The sequence below is a fragment of the Lygodium microphyllum genome, chromosome 3, assembly GCF_053477565.2.
Source record: "Lygodium microphyllum isolate KBCC chromosome 3, Lygodium_microphyllum_v1.1.10, whole genome shotgun sequence".
Classification (NCBI taxonomy): Eukaryota; Viridiplantae; Streptophyta; class Polypodiopsida; order Schizaeales; family Lygodiaceae; genus Lygodium; species Lygodium microphyllum.
In genome coordinates, this window is record NC_141137.1 from 187719866 (window position 1) to 187727950 (window position 8085).

The 8085-nt window shown below is 38.5% G+C and overlaps 1 pseudogene; it reads left to right on the forward strand.

Annotated features, from left to right (window-relative positions):
• Positions 1-4627: 4627 nt before the first annotated feature.
• LOC148039316 (25S ribosomal RNA) lies at positions 4628-6717 on the forward strand (annotated as a pseudogene).
• Positions 6718-8085: the final 1368 nt, after the last annotated feature.

The following is an 8085-nucleotide window of genomic DNA, read 5'->3' on the forward strand; positions in this document are numbered from 1 at the left end:
ATAATGAAATATGCATGAGACCTTGATATAGAACATACATAGGCTGGCATAGAAGGAGGTTGTCCATATCTCATATCCATACCTTGTTTGCAAAGCAAGGATGCTAGGTAGGTTGACCATACAACTATTTTTGACAAGTTAACTAATAATGCAAAGGCATGGATAAAAGCACATAGAAATCTAGCATCTATTTCCGCGTGGTACAAGGCACCATTGGTTGCACTTTCCCACATCATGTGGAAGGTAGGTAGTTCTTTAAGCTAACTTAACAATGTTTTTTCTAATGCATTTTTTTCCAATGCAATAATGTTATCCTTAATTACCAAAGTGTAGGACGAGTATGATATGGCGGTGCCGCCAATCAAATAGAACGAAGTGGGGCAAGGCATACTATAGTGTTAATGAAAAACTCATTAAAAAAACTCAATGTTTGCTAAGAGTTGTAGACCCCAGTCTCGGAGAGAAGTGGTATCTGTGAGGATACCTCTTTGTACTTTCCATTGATATGTACTCAAACTACATTTGTCTAAAGAAACAATGTTTTTTTAAATGCAAAACTATCTCTGCTTAGAGTGGGGCTCCAAAACGGGGAGGGGGGGTGTATTGAATGAGGATAGAGTATACACATTGGCATTCTCAAACCTAAATAAGAAAAATTGCATAAGGATATTGAAGGCCATGAAGAGTTCTGATAAGAAAATTCAAACATTGATGGGCATGTCTGAACACATGCTATTCTTGTTTATCTATATTATGTGTATCGTGAGTTTGATGAATTGGTATTAAATGACATAACTTTGATTTGAGCATATGAAAATACACCATTTCGAAGTTGGGTAAGACAAGAGACCTTCTGGGCCATGTTGCAAGATGGCATAAGGAGATTACTCTTGAGTTGAGACGACTATTATAACATCCAAGTGGAACACAATTTGTTCTTCCAATACATGAAAAAGATAAAGAGAAAACATAGAGAGAAACCTTAAGTTATTTCTTAAGCTTTGGAAGCTTAGAAGCTCAAACTTAATGAAATTTTCTTGTCTATTTCTCTGAGAAGAAAACAACTTGTCAAAGGAGATTGAGAAGTGGTCCTTCGCAATCAGACAACACAACAAGGGGTTCTTCACTACTACGAACACACTGGTATTGATGGTTCATCGCGAATAGCCCGTAGAGCCCATTCATTCTAGCATCTTTGCCTTCACATGAGATGGTAAGCGATTGGAAGTCCTTGATCTCAGCTTTGCTCTGATACCATTAGTGCACAAATCGGATGTTGTATGCACATGTAGTGAACATCGGAAGGTCCCCAAGAACAAAAAACTCTACAAAAGCTCATAAAGCAAGAAGAGAGGTTTGCACAATATGAGACAAAAAGACAAATTGGGTAGAATCTCCCCCCATGCCTTGTGTGAGCGCTCCACAAGGCATGTATTTATAAATTTAATAATCTCCAAGCTAAAAAATGGCCTAATTTACAATTAGCATGCTTTTGGCTTTTGTGTTTGCTTTTTCCCAAATAACAAATAAATTGTTTGGGCATCCAAAAAGTCAGGCTGTGCCCAAATATAATGTCCAATAATGGAATATTTAAACCGAGCGTCTATGCACATAAAAAATAATAAATTTTTATCAAGTGCTTTAATAAATAAGCATACCTAAATAAATATTGGTGCCACGTCTTTAATGATAAGGGGCACATTCATAAAAAATAATAATTCTTCTAGGTAATCAAAATACACACCATCGCTTAGTAATTCCCAACACCAGCGCTACCTACTCTACACATCAACTGAAGCATTCACAATTGTTAAAAAATAATAAGATAAAACCCACAAATGTGAATACCTAGTAGTCTTTAGTTACAAAATAATTAAATAGGTTGGAACTCTGTCCTAACCTTAATTTAATACGAGTGCATTCTAAACTCATAAACATCCATTAGTTTAAATATGTATTTTGCAGAATCACCTAGTGTGCAATCACGCACGTGCACATTATTAATCTGACATCTGAAAAGGACAGGCGTCCCCGTCAACTTCTCACACAAGGAATCCACCTTGTGTACGAGCATTGGCAAAGAAATATAGTTTTACTGAATCCATCGAAAAACCTCACGGAATCCATCGTGTGGAAAATAAATAGTTTTATGAAATCTACCGAAAAACCTTATGGAATCCATCGTGGAATATGCCTCTTAGCATCATACCCCCGGGGTGGAATAGCAATTGTCCTCAACTGCTATTAGCTCAATGTGGAGTGAGCAGTGAGGGATAAGCACTTAGGTCGCGGGCGTGCATCCATTGGGCCTCTTCAATGGGATGATTTTTAAACTTAACCAAATATCTAGAATATCTACGGCATGTTCTAGTGGTCATAAAGTTAGTATCTAGAATAGTTTCTGGTTCAATTATTTCAATTTCTTCTTCTAACGAAGGAGGGTTTTCATAGATAAGGTGGATAGGTAATTGGCCTCTAAAAGATCATAACAAACTAATATGAAAAGTATTATGGATTTTCCAATGTTGGGGTAGTTCTAATTTAAATGCATTGTCATTGATCTTGTAAATTATTTTAAAAGGTTCATAAAATCTAGGTGCTAATTTAACAACAGGGTGTTTCTAAATACTTTGCAATCTTCTCTTTTCAATGCATGCTTGCACAATACATTTATCCCAAGTGATTGTGAGAGTGGTCTCACCAATTGTATCTACAACCTCTATCATGTGCCAATGTAAGTTACCCAATGCAAACCTTCCAATGCATATGAGCATCGCAATATGTTTTTAACCTATGTGCGCGATGCGACTAGGACATTATTGCATGAGTGCATCTTTTAACACATGAACCATATATTCACGAATGCAACAACCTTTCATCATGATGGTGCGAGGAATATAAGTACCTTGTCATGTAATTTAAAACTCTTCCTAATATTCCTATGATCTTTTTAAAATGAAGTGTTCTACTAATGTAGTTAGGCTTTCCCTATGCAAATTTATACTTAATGCACCCGTATCATGCGAAAACGAAAGGGTGAATTTGATGGAACCTGAACTTCTGCAGGAGGGGTGTTATTAATTCTTGCGCTTCAGGTGGGGACTCCTACATGTGCTCCTCTTACTCCCGCATGTGCTCCTCTCATGCGGTGCTTTGGGGCCATCGCAATTCAGACTCAGGAATAAGTCGGGCAGGTGGACGGTGTGTTCAAATTCTCTACAAGGTGGCAGTCCTTCCCTCCCGCAAGGGAACTCCCTTCATATACGAATTGCGTCCTCCCGTGGTCTGCGGGTGAAACACCCCCTAGGAAGCTTTTTTTTTAAAGCTTCAAGGAAGCTTCTCAAGAAGCTTCTTTAATTTTTTAAAAATTTTTATGACGGGGTGGCCTGACAGCATCGAAATGATGATGGTGGTGGTTGCAACAGCCTTGGCAGCTTGAGAGAGGTGTTGGCGGAGCAGGGGGGCGTGGCATGCTGGTGGACCAAGGGGTGGCGCTGAAATCACGGGGCAGGGGGGGCGGCGCTTGCTACCAGGAGGGGGGGGGGGGCTTCCCTTTTATAGTGGGGAGGGGGGGTTATGGGGGGGGGGGGAGACGGCTGTTCAACGGCCACCACCCCTCCACTTGGTGCATGCCCCCCTCTCCCTCTTTTACTCCCTCTCTCTCTCTCTCCCCCTGACATGGTGTCGGCGGGGAGAGAGAGGGAGAGGTAAAAAAAATTGAATTAAATTTAAACATTTTATGACTCAACACATTGTGTGTTATATGGATGATATGATACAACACATTGTGTGTTATATGGATGAATTAACACCTGAGATATTCTATGACTCAACACATTGTGTGTTATATGGATGATATGATACAAGAGTTTCATGCATCATTGCCAATTGGCATGGAGATCCGAATGGACACACAAGACCAATAAAGTAGAGGATTTTTGAACCATCAACTTCTAGCAGATCCATATCATCTAGCACAAAGGAATCAATCACCACATCAAAATATTCGATGGAGAATTATGTGCTTCACCTAAACCTTGTACAATACCTGCATGTACAAAAAAATACTTGCATCATGAATCCCTTTTAACAAAAAATATCTAGATAACTACATGAATAGAAGCAACACAAAATAGGGCCAATTTACCTATAAGCTGATTTGCTCAAGATAATATTGAATCGTTGCTTATGAAAACCCATTGCAAATGATGGACAAAAGAAAACATCAATCCCATCAAACATAAAAGTCACTAATTAAATTAATAAATTTGGCACCACAAAATATGGCAGATTTACCCATAAATTGAGCTACAAAATCTCTGCTCTACCTTGTTTTAAGTGTTGCAACAACAATTGATCCTTAAGTTAGAACTAGCATCAAACCCTATTATAAAGATAGTAGAAAAGAGAAAATGCAAAGAGAAAGAAAGAGAGTGTGTATGAGTATGCGGGAGAGAGAAAGAAATGAGCATCTATCCAATCTTGCCCAAATTGATCTCTGCAAAAGACAATAGCAAGAGTTAGTATTTACATTAAGATATACTAAAAAAACAATAGAAAAGAGAAAACATAGAGAAAGAAAGAGAGAGGGACAGAGAGATGAGCACTTATGCAATATCAGCCAAAATGATCTCTACAATAAAACAACAACAAATGTTAGAACTAACATAATGTTGTATTGAAAAGAAAACAATAAAAAAAACCCAAATAGAGAGAGAGATTAACACCTTTGTCTCTTGCTCCAAATAAACTCTACAGGAAAACAACAATTAGAACCAACATCAATTTCTATTGAAAACACAACATAAAAGAGAAACAACACATAGAGAGAGGAGGGAAAGAAAGAAGTAAAACTCTCCAAAAAAAGGGGAGAAATACAAGGTGAGAGAAACTCAAATTTTGTGTACTATTCATTCTCCCTTTTTTTAAATCCCCCACTACCCCTTTTTTAATTAAAAACCCAAGATTTGGAGAGAGAAGATTCACCCTCCATGGATGTCAACATCTAGCCTTCCTATTGGACAATCCAAAAGGCCCACATCTTAAACTATATTATTTTTAAGGGCCCATTTGTGAGTTTATTTTTTTCCTAATGAAATCATTTGTCACACTTGGGTATAGGTGCAAAAGACTAATCGAACCATCTAGTAGTTGGTTCCCTCCAAAGTTTCCCTTAGGATAGTTAGAGCTCCTCGTAGTTTTATCAGGTAAAGCGAATGATTAGAGGCATCAGGAGTGAAACACCCTCGACTTATTCTCAAACTTTAAATAGGTAAGTGGCCAAGGTTGCTTTGTTGAACCTCGGCATGGAATGCAAGTTCCAAGTGGGCTATCCTTTGTAAGAGAAATGGGTGATGTGGGATGAATCAAAAGCTGGGTTACAGTGCTAAATTACGCGCTAATGTAGATCCCATAAAGGGTGTTGATTGATTGCAAGACACACGGTGGTCATGGAAGTCGAAATCCGCTAAGGAATGTGTAACAACTCACTTGTCGAATCAACTAGCCTTGAAAATGGATGGTACTGAAGCATGAGACCTATACCTGATCACCGGGTTGAGTACGAGGCCTCGACGAGAGCAGGAGGGCTTGGAGATCATGGCGCAGCTCTAAGCATGAAATCGAGTGAAAGAACCCCCAGTACAGATCTTGGTGGTAGTAGTAAATATTCAAATGAGAACTTTGAAGACCAAAGTGGAGAAAGGTTCCATGTGAACATCAATTCAACATGGGTTAGTGGATCGAAAGAGATGGGGCAATCCTATGCCAAGGGTGCAATGTGTGTTGCTCATTGAAAGGGAATTGGACTAATTCTCTCAAACTAGGACATGGCAGTGGTGGACAAAAATGTAACCAAATCCGGAGACACCGGCATGGGCCTCGAGAAGAGATCTCCTTTTCTTTTAACAGCCCGCCCACCGTGAAATTGGATCACTCGGAGATAAGGTCCAGCAGGGCAGCGGGGCTGATAAAGCACACCACATCTCACATTGTTTGGTGCACCCCTGGTAGCTCATGAAAATTTGGAGGAGTGAATGGTGATCATCTCTTAAGGTAGCCAAATGCCTCGTCATCTAATTAGTGATGTGCATGAATGGATTAATGAGATTCCCATTGTCCCTGTTTACTATCTAGTGAAACCATCGCCATGAAAACGAGCTTGGAAGAATAAAGGGAAATAGGTAGGAGCCTTTGGCGCAAGTGAAATACCACTACTTTTAATGTCATTTTACTTACTCTGTGAGGTGGAGATAGGGCTCGACCCCTACTTCTAGTCTTAAGGCGCGCTCACGTGTTGATCTAGGTAGAAGACATTGTCAGGTGGGGAGTTTGGCTAGGGCGGCATATCTAATAAAAGATAATGTAGGTGTCCTAAGATGAGCTCAACGAGAACAGAAATCTCATGTGGAATAAAAGGGTAAAAGCTCATTTGATTTTGATTTTCAATACATATACAAACTATGAAAGCATGGCCTATCGATCCTTTAGTGTTTTGAAATTTGAAGCTAGAGGTGTCAAAAAAGATACCACATGGATAACTAGCTTCTAAGTAGTAACTAATAAATACAAACTAATAATTAAAATTTAAGAAGTAACTAATAATAAGAAACTAATAATTATTTAAGTATTTAATTATTTAATTGGTTTCTAATTATAAGTTCATTGGTTAATTATAAAAAAATTATATATTACCAATTAATTGATTAGTTAATTAATATAACTAAATATTTAATTTTACATATTACTAATGAATCTTAAATTAATTAGTAGTTATTAATTTCAATATTAATTAATTAGTTATTAATTAGAAATTATTTTTTAAACATTAATTGATAATTCATTAATTATTAACTACTTTAAGAATGAAATTGGACCATTTTCTCATATGCTTGGATTGCCTTTATGTGATAAGGGTCACGTGGATAATGAAATATGCATGAGACCTTGATATAGAACATACATAGGCTGGCATAGAAGGAGGTTGTCCATATCTCATATCCATACCTTGTTTGCAAAGCAAGGATGCTAGGTAGGTTGACCATACAACTATTTTTGACAAGTTAACTAATAATGCAAAGGCATGGATAAAAGCACATAGAAATCTAGCACCTATTTCTACATGGTACAAGGCACCATTGATTGCACTTTCCCACATCATATGGAAGGTAGGTAGTTCTTCAAGCTAACTTAACAATGTTTTTTCTAATGCATTTTTTTCCAATGCAATAATGTTATCCTTAATTACCAAAGTGTAGGACGAGTATGATATGGCGGTGCCACCAATCAAATAGAAGCAGACATAACTCTCCGACTCTGAGTTTAGAACGAAGTGGGGTGAGGCATACTATAGTGTTAATGAAAAACTCATTAAAAAAACTCAATGTTTGCTAAGAGTTGTAGACCCCAGTCTCGGAGAGAAGTGGTATCAGTAAGGTGTTGAGATATCGAGCTCCACTCGTGATATGCCAGGGTGACCATTGTGCATTTATGTCACCGACTTGTTAGCTAGAGATGCGGTTGGTATACTGCCCATGAATAATAGCTAGATGACAACTATCCTTATCTACTCTAGTTCGTGGCTCAGTTAGTATGCCACCTTAGTTAGTTGAGTTTGGTTTGAGACCCATATATAGGGTTCTTCTATTTCTTTGTACTTGAGTTCTATTTGGCTTACACAACTAAGAAGAGGAAAACTGTTTTCAGCCTCCACCTTTGTGTATATTCCCCCATTGTGTAAGTGAGAAAGCTATAAGTGAGACTCCTTCCTTCTCTCCCACAATCTTGACATGGTATCAGATCCTGGTTCGTGGTAAGGAGCTCAAGAAAGCAAACCAAGTTCGTAGTGTTCTGGTAAGAGGACTAGTGTTGCTTTCATTTTTTGAGTTTGGGAGCAAGCCTCTGCAGGTAGCATAGCCGAAAAGTGCAAGAGTGCATTGTCTCAAATTGAGAGACCCTTCGCCGTGTAGCAAGAGAGCAGTATATGCTGAGGGTAAGGGCTTTAGCCTTTGGTTGCCCTCTTTTTTTGATTCGAGGCCATTTCGGTGCCTGTTTTGGAGGCGGAAGTTTTCCGCACGCACTCAGGAA